This window comes from Gordionus sp. m RMFG-2023, chromosome 1 (assembly GCF_954871325.1).
Source record: "Gordionus sp. m RMFG-2023 chromosome 1, tfGorSpeb1-WG-v2, whole genome shotgun sequence".
Taxonomy (NCBI): domain Eukaryota; kingdom Metazoa; phylum Nematomorpha; class Gordioida; order Chordodea; family Parachordodidae; genus Gordionus; species Gordionus sp. m RMFG-2023.
The window spans coordinates 68,462,687-68,484,208 of NC_088775.1; the positions used below are offsets into that span (position 1 = coordinate 68,462,687).

At 27.4% G+C, this 21,522-nt stretch overlaps 1 pseudogene; it reads left to right on the forward strand.

Moving 5' to 3' along the window:
* Positions 1-14,187: 14,187 nt before the first annotated feature.
* LOC135929092 (protein fem-1 homolog C-like) lies at positions 14,188-15,744 on the forward strand (annotated as a pseudogene).
* Positions 15,745-21,522: the final 5,778 nt, after the last annotated feature.

The following is a 21,522-nucleotide window of genomic DNA, read 5'->3' on the forward strand; positions in this document are numbered from 1 at the left end:
TTAAATATAATACAAATACTATAAATAAACAATAAGGATGTGCCAATAAAATATAAGTCAAATTGGAGCCGATATCTACTGTTTATAAAATCTGATTGAACCTATATTTTCAAAAAAAAATATTCGAACTACTGTTATCATTGTTTTATGATTGTATATATAATTATATATTTTTCATTTTATAGTATCGGTTTAAAAATTTGTGAATCGGCACAACCCTTAATAACTACTTAATTAATCAGTTATCATTAGAATGGAATGGGGTCAACATAAAATAATAATTTAGAAATTGCAATAATTTTTAGCTATTAAAGTTGAAAAAATAACAAAATTGCTCACTGAAATAATACCGAATATATTCTAAGTTTTGGTATAAAATGTATTTACCATTTTCCCGCTCCCTATCATTTTCAGGGTTGCAATCCTGTGTTTGAATTTTTTTGCGTGGAATAGGTCTAGCGATGATCTTGTTATCGGAAATATTCGGGTTTTTTGTCGTATCCTTGTCGGTAGAATGAGATGAATTTGTAACCATCTCCCATCTGTTCAACAAAGCGCTCATTTCGATTTTCCTGGATAAGTTGTATTTTTTGACCTTGTTATCACCCTTTAAAGAAAATCAATTTTAAAAATTTATGCGAAATTTTACAATTTTTTTTTATTTTATGAGGAGGCTGGTTCTCGTCACTTCTAGTACATTCCAGAACACCCTTAAATATGCAGGAGTAAAACTTTTTATCCTAGGTAAGACGGTAACTCTGGGAGATGTGCATTTAGGGGCCAGCCCTCAAAAAATTTTATGGCTCCCTAAACAAACAATTTTGTAAACTTGTTTTTTTTGCCGAATATTGCTAAACGAGTTTGATAACATTTATCATTTTTTAAATAAAAATTATATACTATGGATAAAATGTATTTTTTATTTTTCGAGGTTTCGGTAATGTTAGTTTGTGAACTATCAATAAGTTTACTTAAAAAAAATATAAACTTTTCCGAAAAATGATTTATTTACAAACTAATATTTTTGCATGCATAATGAAGCCTTGCATGGACATGGCAATATTGTTTAAAATAATCGAGCCTAAAGGACTCAGGTATAAATTTTTTTAAATATTCAGGCTTGAGGGGCTCAGATAAAAAAATTTTTAATTATTCAGGTCAGACGAATTGGAACTTTTTAAAAAAATTGTGTAGTTTATAAAAACAAAAATTTCAATTTTAGACATTTTTTTGATTAGTCTCCTAAAATATTTTGGCGATTTTTCATAATATTATTTGTGAAGTAAATTTTAATTTTTTTTAACACTTTCATTTTTTAAAATACTTTTTCAGGGGCCATCTGACGATTAAAATAAAAATAAAAATTTTTAATTATTGGAAATTTTTATTCATTGGTGATTTTTCATTTTTACACAACCTCACTCTTTTTATTAATTAATATTATTTTAGTAGAAAGTATAAATATTATCATTTCTTTAAAATTCATCAAAACTCTTTTATAATCAAATTATATTACAAAATTATAATTCTAAAATTTATAAAAAGTATACAAAATATATCTTTAAAGCTATTATAATATGCTAATTTATTATATTTGAATATAGTGTTGTTAAATGGCTCGATTAGAGCCGATTTTTAAAAACGGCTAAGTCTATATTTTAGCCAGAAAAATATTGCCTAAGTTTCTAGATTTCGTTATGTCCAAACCTTTGTGTCATCTATGAGCAAAATTTTTAGGCTTGCTTAATATTTTTCTGAATAAAACATTGAGTTAGGCGTTTTTAAAATATTTGAATACATCAAAAAAGAGTTGGGTGTATTTGGATATAATAATTTTTAATTTTGGACAGATTCTGACATCTTTAAAAAATGTGAGCCAGACTTTGCAAAATTGCAAAAAACAGGTCCAGCAGGGCAATACATAAACTTAATGAGAAAAAAATATCAAAGAATTTTATCGACATATGCAATTTTAAAATGTATCCCACCCCTATCCCCAGTGAAAGGGTACTAGCTATGCTAGAAATGAAAAGATAGGGTTTTATTAAATTATAAATTACATTATTATACACTATGTAGATATCGTTTATCATATACTTTGTCCATATTATCGACTGGTATTTCCTTTCTAAGCGAGGATACGATCTTGCAATTTGACAGACTCTCGATATCTTTTTGTCTCTCTTCTTTGATAGTTTGGAACATGAGTTCAGAGTAGGCTTGATAATCACCCATCAGTTGATCCTGTTGGCTAACTTCATCATGATTTGAGTTATCCGATTCATCTGTCAAAACATTGAAAATGACCATAGTTCCTTCCCTACATAGCTTTAGATCCAGATTTATGTCTTTAACTGTCTCAGTCTCTTTATCTTTGTTATCAGGATGGTGATTGTTTTTTTTTAATATGGTAGATTTTCTGTGAATTTCTGTGTTAATATAATCACACTCTGATAGTTCGGTGTCATCAATGCAAATTTTGTGAATGCTTTAGTATAATTATTTTTTAGATTAATTGATAAAGATGATATAACATATTAAAATAGCCTTTTTTTTAGCCAAATAATATAAAATTGATTTTTTAAATTTATATTGATAGCAATTAAGGTTGTACATTTAAAAAAAATTAAAAGTTTTTTTTTATTGCTATAATTGTAAGGCAAATAAAAATAATATTTTTATTAATTTTGAATATTCAAAAAAGAAACAAAAACATTCAAACACCAAATAAAATAATTCACTAAAACCTAGTAGTAAAGGTAAAATCTATGAAATTAATTAATTACAGCATTCATTTTATGGGGGGGGGGGGATAACTTCTATTTATCTTAGCTTTTTTGTAAGTAAAAATATAGTAAATTAAAAGTTTAAAAAAAGTCTCAGCTCCAATTTTATTTTTGGTTTTAGTTTTCCAAGCTCTAGTTATGTATATAATACTTTTTAAATCAAAAATTTTATATTTATTAATAGGAAATATAATTGGTTTCTATGCAATTTGAGTTGGTTATTGTCTACATTTATGCAATTAGTAATGAAAAAGTAATTTTTATAGGTTATAAAATTTATAATAACCATTTGTTGTCCTTTTTGTTCATGTAATATTTAATAGGTTCTTGGGTATTTTCAGGTAATTGACCTTTAAAAATATCAGCTTCATTTTTATTTTTTTTTCCAATATAATTATTTTCTTTCAAATACATGTCTAATTCTGTATATCCATTTGTCATATAATTTTTAAAATAATCATGAGTAATATTGTCAGATATTTTTAATTTCTCCTTATTTTGCTTTCTATTTTTTGAATTTACAATGTTTTTATTATCTCTTAACAAGTTATCTGGTGAAAAGTATTCTGGACCTTTTTTCAATGGGGTTTCATTTCCAGAAAAATATTCTGGAGTATCTATATATTGATTAAGATTTTGTGATTTATTTGTATGATCAATTCTTTATCATAATAAACTTTAATATAATATAATTTTATATTAACAGGGTTATTTTAAAACTTTTTGCAGCCCAGGGTGAACATAAATTTGATAGCTTTTTAAAAACCCACAATTTATTTAAACTTTAAAAATCATAATACTAAAAACTAATGTCATTTTTTGAATTGGATTTACAAATAAGCAGTTTAAAATATAAATTAAGTAATATTTATGCAATATATCAAAGTAAAATATAAATATTTTTAATAAATCATTCAATTGAATAATATTAAATGTTAAATTTATCCTTTTTTTTATATAAAAATTTACTTTTAAGAAAATGCATAACAAACAAAAATAGTTTGTACCAAAATTGCCTTGCCTAATTTTGGTGGCCCAGGCTGCTGCCCTGCCTACTCTCTTATAGTATAGGTTTACATATTATAAAATTGGTTTACGTTTATGAGATATATTATCCTCCTGCTCTAACATTTGATTTAAATTTGCCGGCTTCTAAAATATGTAAATATATAGAATTAACATTCATTCTATAAACTTTGAATTCAATGATGACTGTATTTGGACTTGTTTTCATTAATTTAAAATCTTCTTCTGATTTGTTAGATATATCAAATATAGTTGGTTTGATAATGTCTACTTTCTCTATAATCTTAGCATGGGTTATAAATTTATTTAATAATATAAAATCAAATATAATATAGTAATACTTTTTTATTCTCCTTATCTGCCAAGTCATCTAGATTTGGATATAAATGACAGGTTTTATTGCTTGTTTTGTAATCAGAGATATCTATGTATTTTGAGCTATTTTTAATTGGGGTATTCCTTTCTTCTTTTTTCTCTTTCTTTTTCAAGCTATTATTTCTGCTTCCTGGTCTGTCATACAAAACTTTTAAAAATTTATTTTTAAAAAAGAAATTCTGTAATTATACCTTTATTTGAATATTTAAAAATCTCAATATCGCCATTATTTATAGTCTAAATTTACAATAAATATAATGTTATTTTAATATAATAATACTTTCTTAACATCCACTTTTGAAATATTATCAATTGTTTTGCTCATATAAGAATCATCTTGCCAGTCGTTATAGGATGCAGCTAGTGCTGCTAATCGAGCTTTTCTTTTATCTAATTCAGGTGAATCTTTATTCATCATATAATCACACTGTTAAATTTTGAATTTTAAATTTACCAGAATTTTTGAATATCATGTGATATTAATTTTATCCTCTGATAAAATAGGATTATATTTATTTAAATTACGATAATTAAATTACAATGACATATTATATTATATATGTTGTTAAATAGATAATAAAAAAGATACTAAGAATCAAAGCCTGACAAGCGAATCAGTAACAACCCAAATTATCACATTTCAGAGCATTGAAATCTTTTTCACTATTACATTTTTTTAAATAATATTTATCCTGCACTGCAGGCATTTCTAATATCCACTCCTACTTATAGTAATTAAGAATTTTTTATATGTTTCATAATGATAATTTATATAGATATTTATAATTAATGTAATAATTTGTAAGATTAACTACCTAACACATAAGCATGTATAATAATGTAATTTCCGTAATCCATTCCATATGCTTAGCAACCTTGTGAATATACATGTTTATAAACGTAGCAATGCGGGGGGGGGGGAGGGGGGGGATTCCCTTTCCCATTTAAAAATATATCACTTTTTGTGAATATCATTTTAAGCTAATAAAAAATATCCTCCCTAGTCCTCTCCCTACCCCCTGTCCCCAAAATATTTATGCATATATAAGGGTTGGGAGAATTGTATTCAGATATAAAATTTTGTATTTAAGATACAAAATACTAGATACTTTGAATTTTTTTTAATAAGATACAAGATACTTTAAGTCTGTTTACCATTAACTTAGTCTTAATGGGCACTACCTTTAAACTACTTAGTATTCTTGTACTGCGCACTTTATCCTTTCTTGTTACCCCAGCAATTATCCTCAGCATTCTCATCTCCATAGTTTGTAGACTTCTCTCGTCTGATTCTTTGGTTGGCCATGTTTCCGAAATATATAGAATAGTTGGTTGTACTATGGAACTGTAAATTTTTCCTTTTAATTTGTGTGGGATTCTTTTGTCAAATACCACTCCAGATAAAGATCTCCACTTTAACCACCCTTGATTAATCTTACTCTTTATCTCTTTTTCTATTGTGCCGTTTATTTTTGCAGCTTTCAATTGCCTATATCTGCCATTCATTTATATCAATAATCTCTGTTTCATCTCCTCCTATCACCATATACTCCGTCTTTTCTCTATTTACTTTTGATCCGTGCGTTTCTAGGATATTTATCCTACTCACTAATCTTTCTTTCATTTCATCCTTATATTTGGCAAGCATCACAATATCATCTGCAAATATCATATTCCACGGGACTGTTTGAGGTATAGACTGTGCTAATACATCTATTACTGTAATGAAGAGAAGTGGGTAAGAACCCACCCTTGATGAACTCCTTCGGCTATTGTGAAGCCTGTGTTATGCTACGGACCATTGTTGTATGACCCATATACATATCCTGTATTATTCTTATATATTTTTCGGGAACCTTTTTTTCTATATTAGGTGTTGATTAAGGCAAGGTCGAAGGCTTGCGCAAATTTCAGTACATGCTCTCCTTCATCATTTCTTTCTCCATATCCAAAACCACCATGATGCCTTTTGTAGCTATCTCTTGCTTTCCCCACATGCGCATTTAAGTCACAACCAATTATGACTAGGTCATCCTTAGGGACAGCTTCATCAAGGATAGCTCTAAAGTCATCTTTCTCTTCTTCCTTGCAACCCGTTTGAGGAGCATATACTGAAAGAATGTGTAGTATTGATTGACCAACGCAGAGTTTTATTCATTAGTCTATCAGAGATCCTGTTGACTTCTACTACTGACGAGGTTAGATCTTGACTGAGGATGATGCCGACACCGTTCCTATTACTAACAATTCCATTATAGTACAATTTATACCCATCTCCAATCATCAAAGTTTTCTGTCCCTTCCATTTGGTCTCTTGTATGCACGCTATATCAACTTTTCTCTTGTTCAACATTGTTGCCAATTCTCTCGTCTTACCTTTAAGCGTTCCAATATTCAAACTTGCTAATCTTGTATTCTTTGCTTTGATCTTTACTTTACTTTTCACAGGATGGAGGTCTACACCCTACGCGTCGCTTGGAGGGAACGCCCTAGCTTTCATATTCATATTTCCATTTGTTTCCTTCATTTTGTTTATTGGACAGGTATCCTTAGCCCCCGGCTGTCCAGGCCTGTCGGTGACCGGGGTGTCATCTCTAAGCTCCGAAATTTATCATACCATATGTCTTTACACATCAGTCATCGTAGAAAAACTTGAAAGTTTTTATGCTCCTTACCAGGATTGAACCTGCGTCCTTGCTTTGTTTCCAAGCATACATCTAACCCATTAGGCCACCCTGGCGATTAATAATGAAAACAATATCAGAATAAAAAATAATTAGTAAATATCAATAAATCAACATCATAAATCACCACCATTTTTTAATATTAGTTCAGTCTTTGACGATTTGGTCTATTAACCATATTAGCAAAGCTGAATAATCGTTCAGAGGTGGCAGAGGATGTTGATATTGTGTTAAATTTAATAAATATTTCTTTTTATATAACTATTTGACATATTAATATTTCGCCTGTCATCTTTCATATAATTTAGGACTAGAATTGGATGCCTTTAAAACAGAAGTAATTATCATCTTCACCAATTGAAGATTTTGTTGACATATTAATTTCAATATTATTTTAAAAAATATTAAAGCTTCATGTATTAATATTTCTCTTATGTCAAATTCATTAAAATGTAATAAAAATATCATTGTTATTGAATGCTACATTCAAAAATGGCGTGCTAATAGTCATTAGTTTTAAAAAGTTTTACACTACATTTAAAAATGATCAAATAATATTGTTTTTATTTTTTTTAATTTAAATTTAACATTAAAAAAAATATATTTCTCATGATTATTTTATCTTAAAATCTCGGAATATTATAACTACTAGATTTATTAGATGCAAATATTTTTCTGTTTAATTCATTAAATTATAGCCTTGAAAATATTTTAAAATAACTATTTTTAATAAATTTAATTTGCCTATTTTAATTTTCTCAATAAGTGTTTAGAAACTGCAACATTGAATATTTTTAGACCTTTGTACGCAGGTGACTTGGGGGGATATTTTTTAGATCTAGGACCTGCCCTGATCCCGCTGTGCCTAACGCCCCAAATTATTTTAAAAAATCTTATAGGGGAAATCTTGAACTCAAAATATATTTTATTCTCTATTTTATTGTTATATATATTACATTTATATATTTAGCAATAACTGATAATTTAATGTTTTCTACCAGGGATCCAAACCGAACCTGAACCGAACCGTTAAACCGCTAAAAACAGGTATTTTTTATCAAACCTGAACAGAACCTAAACCGCTAAAAAAATTTCTAGCCGAACCTGAACCGAACCGCTAAAATGCCTCTGAACCGGTTCGAACCTCGTGATTTTATGCTGCTAAAATAATGTGTAAGTTATTACTAGTATATTGCAAAATATTTTAATTATATTCGAATTGTTTTAAAGATTTTTATCAATCACATTTGATTGATAAGTGTCAGTCATAATTTTTATGAACTTTAGTATATTGCCATTTTACAATATTTTTTAAATTTTTTAAGCTTGTAAATTATAATGCCTAGAGCAAAATTAAACCCCATATACAATTATTTTACTTATAATATTATTAATGACACATCAAAATGTAATATTGCTGATTGTCAAATAAATATGAAAGGTAATCATGACGCAAATTTGGAGCGTCACATAAAAAGAAACCACCCTATAGAATTCAATAAAATTAAAATATCACAACAACAAATTTCTAATAAAATAAAAAGGCTTAAGATGCCATCAAACCAACAGACAATAGAAGAAGTATTTAAAGAACAAACTACTATATCAGTGAAGCTAAATAAAAAAATAATAATTGATGCTTGTACTAAGCTGGTAACTTTTAATGGTAGACCATTCACATTAATCGATGATAGTGGCTTTAGAAAAATTCTGGATACTATATTAGAAGGTTTAGGTAATATTAAAATTAATTCCCAAAATATTCAATCGAATGTTGCAGAATTAGCCTTAGATATTCGCCAAAATATAATCAAAGAAATAAATGGTAAATTATTATCTCTAAAAATTTACTGTGTTACTCGTCTAGACAGGTCCATTATTGGGATTAATCTTCAGTACATTTAAAAAGCAAAAATTGTTCTGAGAACACTGGCAATGAAAGAAATTTTTGAACGGCCCACTGCAGAAAATTTAAAACTCTTTTTAATAAAAGTATTAAATGATTATGAAATAAAATCATCACAACTGTACACTATAACAACGGACAATGGGGCAAATCTAATTAAAATGGTAAAATTATTTATGGAGGATAGTGATGATGACAATCAATTGTCTGAAAATGATGAAGAAGACAAATACAAAATATTGATAATTATGATATTTATACTAGTTTCACAAATGTACCTGATGAATTAGCAAGCAATCTTAATGATTCTCAATATGATATTATAAATATAAGATGTGCTTCTCATACCTTACAACTTGTGGTAGCTCATGCATTAAAAAATTGCTCCATTTCAAATATTATTTTTAAAGCTCGTACTGCCTGCAAGAAGCTAAGGACAAAATCGATATCAATCATACTAAAAAATTAAACTTAAAAAGACCTATATTGGATTGTCACAGATGGTTATCAACCTATGACATGCTAGAGAGATTGAATGAATTAAAAGATATTTGTGAGGAGTTATCAGTATCATATAGTGAATTTTGTTTTACAACTCTGGAATGGGAAGCAATTATAGGGTTGGTAAATATACTAAAACCAATGAAAGTAGCTACCAAAAACTTACAACTTGAGCAACTTTAGGGAATTTTTATGGCATATGGCTGAAAGCTAAATTAGAAATTTCCATTTTTACTTCACCCTTTGCTGGTTCAATAATTGACGCTATGAATTTTAGAGAGAAGCAACTTTTAAACAACAATGCCTTTTTGTCATGCATATATCTAGATTTAAAGTATGTTTTAAAAATATTATATCTTATATAAATTTAATCAATAATTTTATTTATTTTAATTAATAATTTTATTTCACTTTATATATTTTTTTATCTATACATAAATATAATAAGATTTTTTTAATGATATTTTTAATTTTTATTATATAGATATCAAGTGCTTTTGACTGAAGAAGAAAAAACCAAAGCTAGAGAACATATTATTAAAATATGGCATAACATGGAATCGAACTTTGTTATAAGAATGGAGGATTTTAGTGAAGGTGAATCAACACCGGTTAATGGATCTTCATCTGAAGAGGACTTAGTAGAAAGTCTTCTTAAAAAAAAAAATGTGAACAAACAAAATCTCTTACAAAAATCGGAGAATATTAAAAATATTTTAGTTAATTTTTCTAAAGAACCTAGGTTAAATAAAAATATGAATATTTTAGACTATTGGGGAAATCAGAGTAATCGATACCCTGAATTATATAAATTGTCTGATATCATACTTGCAGTGCCCGCTACCCAGGTTAGTGTAGAAAGATGTTTTTCTACAATTAAATTTATACTATCCCCTTATAGATGTAATTTGAGTGTGATAAATCTTGAAAATATATTAATTTTACGGCTTAATAAAAAAATTTAAATAAATAAAGTTATAAATATTGTTCATATTATAAAATTAATCATTGATATCTATTTGTTATATTTATAAATTAAATATTATTTTATATAATGCAATTAATAAAAATGAAGGTTTTATGTATGTGTTTTTTTATTTTAATGATAAAAAAAATATTTTTCCCTATACATAATTCGAATGTAGGTTTGAATACAAAAATGTTCAAACCGGTTTATAGAGGTTCGAACCGAACCGTTATTTTTATTTTTTACGAACCGAACCTGAACCTTGAACCGTTATTTTTCTCCGAACCTGAACCGAACCGATATTTGTTTCGGCTTGGATCCCTGTTTTCTACTATCTTATATTTATTATTAATATGTTAAATAGTCTGATTCATTCGACTTTGACTCAGAGTCGTAGTTGTTAGTTGAGGTTCACAACTCGAGTCGTGAAATAGAGAGAACGAGTAGTACACAATTACCTTATATTAAAAAATAATCAAATTTCTATTACATTTTTGAAATAAATAAAATAATATTCTGGGAAGACTTGCCAGGTATTTTTTTGACATAACCCCATTTTTCTGTGGGTAAGACCCTTGATTTTTATTGCAAATTCGAGTCGTTTAATTCAGAATTAAAATAAAGAAAAATATCTAAATAATTTAGATTTCGCACCTTTATTTAACCAATCATTTTTCTCTACCCAAAATTTTTACCTTACTCTATTAATTATTGGAAGCAAATATAGATGTCCAAACTAGTATAAAACGGCTAACTCAATATTTTGGCCAAAAAATATTACTTAAGCCTCAAGATTTCATTAATAGAACCAAACCCTTGTGCTATCTGGGAGCAAAATTATGAGTCGTGCATAATATTTATTAATATATTAAGTTGGCTGTTTTTAAAAAACGGCCCAAATTGATCGGGCGGTTTAAAAACACTAAATAAATTATCAAAGTTATTCATTTAAAATTTTCTAAAAAAAGTGTTTGTTGTTCTTTAAGCAATGTTTTTTGGCATAGGTGATTGGAATTTATCATCTTACGCCTTATCTTAAAGCAGATGATTTGAGAATTTAGGGACCTGATTTTTCAATTGTTCCTTTATTATAATCTGTTGCCGTGCTCTAGTTATTTTACATTATAATAGGAATACTTCGCTACAAAGTCATGCAAGTTTTGCGATAATTTGTCCTAAGTGAGTAAAATTTTGAAATAGAATTAAGACAAAATCATGTTATGAGTAGGGCTTCCTTTCATATATTTTCTATGTTTATTACTTGATTAAGGTTTAGAAATTTTATTCATTTTTTAAAACATAAGTTCACAAATATAGATCTAGGAATTTATTAATATTCTTTTACGGTTAATATTTTTTTTATAATAATTTGGCTTTTTTGACATTAAAATACTTTTTTATTATAAGATTAAGAATTGTAGTTCATTGGGCATTACATTACTAAAAAAAAACAAATATCCCCATTTGAGCGTTATGAAATTTTTTTCGATCTTTGATTTTAAGCAATTTATGTAACCTTAGATAAAAGCTACTAAGAGCCTCATAATCTTACATTAAATAGTACAATCTCTTCAAAATAGTCTATAAATTATACAATATTTATTTATTTTGTAAATAAATAATGAAAATTTTATAATACAAATAACAAGATTATAATACAATCAATAAGAAACAACACATATATAAAAAATTTATTCCATATGGTAATATCCCAATTATTAAAACTTATATAATGTTTAGGTGTTGTCGGTGACATCCTGTTTCGCTTCTTAATCACGCTGAAGGATTTCTCATTCGGAACTCTGGACGTTTGTTAAGCAACATAATCTATAGCTATCAGCGACAAGGTTGGATAAAAAGCGCTGTTTTTCGCCCACCTATCAAGTATATTGGTTGAAGTTTGTCCAATCGGTTCTTTGATGTATTTTATAATTTAACCTCCTATGAGATCTGGAAATTCACAATACCTAAAATTTATAATAATATAAACAATCATTTATAATTTCTTTAATTTGTTATGCATTACTTACCGATATACCTAAAATGAATTATTTGTTATTCGATATTCGACTGTATTCGATTCGTATTTTACGAATGCGAATAACATAATTATTCGATTCGAAAAAGGAAAATATATTATTCGTCGAATAATTTTTTATCTATTATTCGATCGAATTATTCGAATAATGATATATTATTAGTAGGAATTATTTGCAATTATTCCTATTTAATAAAATTTCCTAGTGAAATAATGAAGAAACATTTTATATTTCAAAAATTGTTGTTAAGGGCTGTTTTTATTCGAATAACTTCATAATATAAAATTAACTTCCAAAAATTGTTTTATGATGGACGAAGAAAGTATTTATTTTTATATGCAATTTATAACACATATAAAATTATAATAAACTAGTAGCCATCCCTTCAAGAATGACGGGCGCAGATAAATTTTATTTTTTGCAAAAACTTTTTGTTTAAAAAATTTGTTGTTGGTATATTTGTCTTCTACATGATATGAATATTATATTGTTTTTACTACATTATATATAAAAATACTATATATTATATATATATGCTTCTATATTATCTTACTAATAAAATTTATTTGTCTTTTATCCATAGTTAAATTTTACAAAATAAATTTAATATTCTATCTTTTTTAATTCATGGTTAAAAATTTTCGAATTGAATCGAATATTCGACGAATCAAATCGAATAATCATTTTATTATTCGTACAAATTCGAATAATGAATTATTCGATTCGATTCGTATTTTTCATATCATCTAGAGACAACTCATATACATTCACTTTGTGCGAGGGACTCTCATAATCTTTATATACTGACTGATTAAATCATTATAATCCTGTCTACAAAGTTAGGAATATATTTCATTTTAGTTTTTGGATCTAGCATGGTAGCTACAAAATCGCTGAATATTCTCAGGTAGCTTTTATATGGCCTACATTTTATTAACCTTTTACTTTCATCAGTTTAACATCATCAGGATGATTTTTGGAAGACACCTCTAAAATATTATCCAACTTTGCTGTAAATAGAACTACCGTTCTAATTATCGATGTATCTGATGATATTTCCAATGTTTTTTTTTATAAATTAGCTTATTCCAAATTTGCAATCACAGGATTCTGTTATTTCGCTTATTATCTCAAGTAAATAAAAATTTTAGAAATCCTCAAATTGGCAATTCAGTTTTAAATCTAGTTTAATCCAATGTTATTTCAAATTTGCAATCACGAGATTCTATGATTTTGCCAATCATTTCAAGTAAATAAAATATATTAGAAATTTTCAAATTGACAATTCTGTCTTAAATCTAGATATATACAATGCTATTCCAAATTTGCAATCACGAGATTGTGTGATTTTGCCAATCATTAAAAGTAAATAAAATATATTAGAAATTTTCAAATTACACAAATCTAGGTCCCCCTCTACATAGCACGAGCTTTACTTGACTTAAATTCAAATATTTTTGGTAAAAATAATTATAATAAATTGTATTAATATTATTTTTAATTAACTAGAGACTCAGAGCCAAAGGGGGAAAATGGGCACAACTCCTCCGTGCGCATGTGCCTGGCCTAGATACAATGATAATTGAAAATGATTGTGTATTATCAATTTTTAATTTAAGAATTAAAAAAGTGTTGAAAAATAACAATCAAATAAACAAACAACTATAATATAATCTTAATAATCAGAACAAATTTTTTTATATAAAATATTTATAAATTATAAATAAATAGATCTAATAATTTTAAAAAATAGAGATGGCTCTTAGATATCCGCAAAGCACTTTAACCGATATGCTCTTCGAAGCCTTGAAGCAACATTCTGTCGATTTAGATCCTACATTAAAACAAAATATAAAGTTATACCCCAAAGAAGTCAGAAGGCGCATCCCAATATAAGGACGATATGACACCTCTATTTATAGCTATCTCAAATTGTAAGGGCGAAGATTTAATAAAATTCTTGGTTAAGGATTGCAACGCAGACGTGGAGCAAAAATGCAAACTCAAAATACAAGAAAATGAAACAACCCACACGAGTCACATAGTCTCGTCGTTATGGTGCGCTGCGGTTAAAGGTTATATGGCGTGACGCGAATATTGGTGGAAATTGGTAAAGCCGATGTTAATAACCCATTGGATTCAGGTTCAACCCCCATTCGATCGGCTTGCTTTATGATTTAGTTAAGAACGGTGCCAATATTAATAAACCAAACATAAACGGTGGTACGTGTTTAATAAACTCGGTTCAGAATCTTGAACTATGTCGATTTTTGATTAGCAATGGGGCCGAAATAAATGCTCAGGATATGTATGGTAAAACTGCTTTGCATTACACTGTACACGAAAATAGAGCCGATACTATGGGAGCCCTTTTAGATTATGGCGCCGATGTTAAAATCAAAAACACTTTTGGCGACGACGCCTTGCAAACTTCAGCCCTTAATGGTTCGTTCAATATTTTTGAATTTTTGGCTAAGAATCCAAGATACCCTAGTGATTATGTTTTGGATCAATATGATCTTTTGGGGGCCAGCGTATATTGGAGAAGTTTCATGACATATCATGGGCCGTTCATTTCTGGGAACACAGTTTAGAGATGAGAAATTCAAACAATATTAGGAAAAGGAAATTAGAAATTAATTGTTTAAATAATTTTCATATAGATGAATTTGATGACCTAGCAACTTTACAGGAGATTCGAAACGATAGTGAAATAATGCATCTACATTCTTTGCTAATATATGAAAGAGTGATTGGCTCTAATCATAGGGAAACAATTTCCTGAATGTTCTATAGAGGTGCAGTGTATGCAGATTTGTTAGAATTTCAAAAATATCTAAGTATATGGATTTATGTATATGAAGTAAAATTAGAAAACGATGTCATATATCACCCTAACACCGTTTTTACGGGGAAAACAATATGTATTGTATTGATGGAAATGTCCGAAAAATTTGGAAGATCTATCATAACTGAACAGCCAAGATTGCACGAATTGATTAGAATTTTAAAAGTAACCGAAAAGGCTTTACCAGATACTAAAAGTATTAATAAGACCGATTTCTATCCTGCAAGAACATTATTTTAAGAAATCCTTGTTCAACCTTTTGTATTTACTTCATGCTTCTAATTTTGCGTATAACGATGAATCTGAGAACAAAGATTATAATTTTAAACTTACATTGTACAAATATTAAAACTGAACCTTTTAACACCTACTTATGCATCATTACTTCATTTATCGATAGACAATTCTTCTTTTCTCTATTATCATCCTTCATCAATATTCCCTAGTTTTAAAGTAGTCAAGTTATTGATTGAAATTGGTGGAGAGGGAGACGTTAATGCCAGAGATATAGCTAACAATACACCGTTGCATTATGTTTCGTTACTGCAACAAAATTATGTTATGGTACAGATTTTAAAGATTCTTTTAAAAAATGGCTCACATTATGATTAAGTGAATAAAACAGGGCGTATAGCAGGCATATCCATTTCTAGAGAACCATAAACTTATGTGTTAAGAAACAAAAATTTAAAATGTATCGCATCTCTAGCTATTGTTAAATACAAAATATCAACCGAAGGGTTGCCCAAATCAATAACTAGTTATATATCTTTACATTAGATTGAATTATTTTTGATGTATCACTTATGTTTTATAACTAATGGTTATTTTATTTAAAAATTTTTTTAAAAGAGCTATATAGTTGTACGCATAACACTTGATATAATGGAAATAAAAAAAAAATAATATTATCATATTTTAATAAATGCATATCATCAGAAATTTTTGTGAATATTTTTTAGCGAAACTTTTATCTTAAACACATTATAGCGAATATTTTAGCACCTATCGTTAGAACATTACCACGAAATAATGAATATGTTGTAAATGCAATTAAATAGAAAAACAACATATTCAATAATTTACTCACATAGAGGGCCATAGCCAGGAATTTTCAGCTAGGGAGCCAGCTGCTTACTTGAGAGGGCCACTATTTTTTTAAAATAAAACAAATAATTAAGCATTCATAGAAATTTTTTGCTATTTTTATTAAAAATTTATTAATGTAATATGGATACAAAATAATACTATAATACGAATATACAAAATAATACTAAATATGATACGCCGATTTTTATTTTTAAATTTTAACGTAAAGAAATTAAAGGATAAATTTTGTGTTATTTTTTTTCATAAGCCATCAATATTAAATTTTGCTTATGTTTATCTTTCATCGACTCTCTAGTGCTCGATAGAACTCTCTTTATTGTAGAGAAAGAGGCCACACAATAAGCCGTTGATACCCTAATAATTATGGCTGCTGAGTGCTGAGTAACATTTATACAATTCTTTAAATGCATATTTTTTTATACATAATATTTAGGATATTTTCAAAATTAGGTGTCTTTAACTTCTGCAGCTAACAATCGTTTAGCTATTTTCATTTCATGTAAAGTTTCCATATTTAAGTTTAATAATGATTCTAATCGAGCCATTTTATCCGATATAAAATAATCAGGGTCAAGGGGGGGACAATGTATTAAAACTTGATAGAAGATTATAGTCATCTTGTGTAATTCTACCTAAAAAATCAATAATTTCATAATAATTCATTTTTAAAGAATTCCAACTGGAGTCTTTTTCACAATCAAATTGTAATTTGGTCTCGACTAAAAAATCTTGAAAATTTATGGGCGTTTTATATACCCTTGACAATTTGTGGGGATCTTTTGTTATTATATCTCATAAATTCTAATGGTTAATATAACGTAATTTATATTATCGCTTTGAGATAAAAGACCTGAGGCTTTGACTGAATCAGAGTGGAAACCTTTGAATTAAGATTTCTTTTAGAAAAGCAAAATAATATTTCACCAGTAGCCTCAAAATTCACATAAATGATGCGAGATGCTTCTATATGACTAGTCCACCTTTAGTCTAAAAGTCTCTTAAGAGTATGGCCTGCATATCTACAGGATATGTTAAAGCGCCTAAAAAATTATGCAAGGCATTGGATAAACTAAAAAAATTAGAAATGATAACAATATTATTATACCAATTTTGAACCACAAGATGCATGTGGTTGTAGCAATGCATAAAAGGAACTTTTTTTGTTAATTTTTTTTTTTGAAATAGGGCTTGCACTCCTTCATTTCAGAAATAACGTTTGCCCCATCATATGCGGCTTATTATATTCGTTGAATTAATATTTAACTCTTTAATTGCTATAAAATGCAATCAGTAATGCTTTCAGCAAAGTCACTGTAAATTAATAATTCCGATAAAATTTTCTTGGACTTCACCAAAAAAAAATATGGAATAATTATGCTCAGGTCACAACCTGATGCATCTTTTGTCTCATTAGCCTTAAGACAAAAAAAAGTCACTTTGTAATTTATCTGTGATATATTCAAGCACCATATCTGCCATGTTAGATATTACTTCGCTTAGAATCTGGGATGATGTATATTGATCATTTTGGGTATTAATTTCATAATTTATCTAATTTAGGGTCTTTTTGTTTGGAATGGTGTATGAAAACATTGCTATAAATAGTCCAGAAGAATAAATTATGTTATCATCAGTTCATTCGTAATTTTTGTTGAACCAATCCCACGAAAGATATCTCCTGTATACTAAGAAATAGCATCAAATCAAATATTGATTTAAGATAATAAAGATTATATTTTCACTTTTATTTTTAAAAAACTTCAATGCACAGTTATAAAAATAAAACAAAACAATGATGAAAATACTATTCAAAAGAATATTAAAATTATAATTAACATACTATATCTATATTCTATAAAAAAAATATATAATTAAAAGAAGAGAAATTAATAAAATAATTTAAAATAATATATTTAGGTATGGTCAGCGGGGCTTAATGACCCATGTATGGATATGCAGTTAGATCAACAAATTTTAATTGATATTCTTTGTCGAAGGTAAAAACTTTCTTTTGGATCACCTGTGATTAAACGTAACCTTATTACGGTTAATTTGTTGGCTTACCAAAATTGTTGTATTCTTCATAATTCTAAAATATTCACGCTGTTTTAAACAGCTGGTTATATTATAATAATAATATTGTGATTTAACTATACATAATAAATAAAATAATTTTCATTGAAATAATTACAATTTAAACGTTATAATTAAGCGCCTATATAATGTTATACACAAACACAGAGGAAAATGATAAAATATGAATGAATGATGATTTATTATTGGATAAAAATAAAACAAGATAGAAAATAATTTACAAACTCGACATGTTTTTTGAATAAATATTTAAAATTTATTTTAAAAATATAAAATAATATATTATAAAAAAATTTTTAAATTTGAGTGGCCGGAAAAATTTATGGGGCCATTTTTGGGGTCCAAAAATTTTTTGGCTACGGCCCTGTCTGCATATCTTAAATCATAACATGTAGTGTTGTTAAATGGCTCGTTTTGAGCCGATTTTTAAAAACGGCTAACTCAATATTTCGTCCAGAAAAATATTACGCAAGCCTCAAGATTTTGCTCATAGAAGGAACAAAGGTCTAGGCATATATTATCGAAATCTCGAGGCTTAGGCAATATTTTCCTGGCTAAAATATTGAGTTAGCCGTTTTAAAAAATCGGCTCAAAATGAGCCGTTTAACAACACTAATAACATGGAATGTTAGTTATATCGTTATTTATTCCTGTTAAATAAGTAAGCGTTGGCTTATATGTCACCTATTCCTGATGTGCTTTAAAAATAACATAACAATTCCTTCCTCGTCACCCATGGTTGTAAGCAGGACCGTGAACCCTCCTTTTAAAATTGGGTTCAGGCTGGTTCAATAAAAAATCTCTGAACTAGGTTCGGGTTCATGATTTGGTGTCCAGAGAAATAAGGAGTTTTAAAATTTTGTTTGAATAGAAACATAATTTTTAAAATTAATTTAATTATATATAATAAATATAATACAATTCAAAAAATATTATATTTATATTTTTAAAATTTTATTTAAGAATCATCTTGTTATTTTTATATATTATCTATTTTATTATAAAAAACTTACATGCCAGTAAAATTTTAAATTTATATAAAATGGATATATTTAAATCGATTCCACGAAAAATGATTTACAAAAATTGATTATATTGAAAATATTTAATATATTTTTGTATATGTCGTAATTTTTAAAGGGATCAGAACTATCCGGGATCAACACGGGTTTTAAAGGGATCCCTTTAAGAATTCATTTTTTTATAGGATAAAGTATAAGTTATTATCACGTTTGAACCATGATATAAAAGAATTTTAATTTAAAACGCGTTTTATGCGCGTTTTGCTTTATTTTTTTTTAAATTAATTGTTATTTATTTATTTTCAATGTTGTTTTTTTGGCCTTATGAAATAAAATTTATCTAATATAGGGTATCAATCGATAGCTAATCAAAAGATCTATTTAACTGGAATCTCTTCCCCTTAATGGGCAAGTCTAGGTCTGGGGGGTCCATAATAAATTTATCAATATAAAATATCCATATGGGTATCAAATAATAGCTAATATTAATATCTTTTCTAAAAGTCTTCATTCTTTGTCTTGATGGGTGTGACCTGGTCTGGGTGGTGAATGGAGGGGGGGGGGGGGGTGTAAAAATAATTTTTTTTGATATGCGTATAAAATAAAAGGTAATTAAAATATTTTTTTATTGTTATAATAATAATTACTCCTAAAGGCGGGTCCGAATCATTTTACAATATTGAATATATTTTTTCGGAGAGAACGAAATATAAAATTGGCAACATAATAATGGAAAGATAAAAATACTACAAACTCAATAGGCAATAACTTCGAAAATATTTTAGCTAGACTGCCATCGTTTATTGTATATTTAATAGTAATAAGCAAGATAATATTTACAAAAATAAAATTAAAAAAAATAAAATAAAATTTTCCATTGGGGATCACGTACTGATCCCAATAAATAAAAATGATAGATCAAATCTATGCCCAAAAATATTGAAGCCAAAATTATCCAAATGGATGGCGAGAAATTATAGGTTGGAAGTAATTTGAGAAAAATTGATTCCCCATTTTTAAAAACGAACGTTCATAAATCAATAAAATTTACCAATTTGACCATTTCCATAATAACAGCATCAAGAGCAGGGACCCGGAGTGAATCTTAACGAACCGTTAAACCATTATAAATATCTGAACCGTAACCGAACCGATATAATTATTTTTTGAACCCTTATAAAAAGTTAAACCGGTTTAAACCAATTCAAACCGGTTGAGATTTTATATTTTAGGAATTGAAAAAATTTGAATATCCAGAATTATATAAACTTGCTCTTATAGTAATGGTGGTCCCCGCAACACAAGTTTCTGTAGAAAGTAAAATTTGAGTTATCGTCACAACGAACAAATATGTGTCCATTTATATTAGAAAATATATTACTTATTCGTTCAAATAAAATATTAAAAGATAGGTTATTTTGAATCTTATATATTTTTTTTATATATAATTCACAGATGCTTATAATAAAAATAAATTAGACGATGGTGTTGCTTCAATAAAAAAAAATTTCTAAATGTAATGAACCATTATAAACCTTTACAATTAGCTGAATCAAACTGAACCTTTATAAAAAAAATTTTAAGAGCCGTAACCAAAACGTAACCATTATAGCTTTTTGCATACTGAACCGTTATAAATAACGGTTTAGATTCCTGTCAAGAAGTGCATCTTCTTATGGTAATTGTAAATCAATTTGCAATTGCCAAAAAAGTTTCAATAAGAGATGCCAATGATTTAAAAATGGCATTAATTGTTCCACAAAATGTCACTTAAATATTATTTGTGTAAATAATATATAATTGTTTAAAATTATATTTTAAATTTCAATTATCGAAATCAATTTAATATGTGTTGATTATATGGCTTGAAAAAAAATATAATAATAGAGATGATTTGCTTATAAAGAAGTGTAATAATTTATAACTGCAATAAGAAAAATTTATGTCATTTTTAAATTTGTGAATCGATGGTTTCAAGTATAGCCGAAATGAGATTTAAAAATATTACAAATTAGATTAAGTTGCTAGTAAATAATTTTATCATTAGGCTAAAATGAGTCTTTAAAAAGTAATGACTATATTTAACCCCTGCTTATAATGATATTTACTATTGAAATCTAGATATTTTGTATTTAACTTTTATTTAATACCCATGTTTATGTTT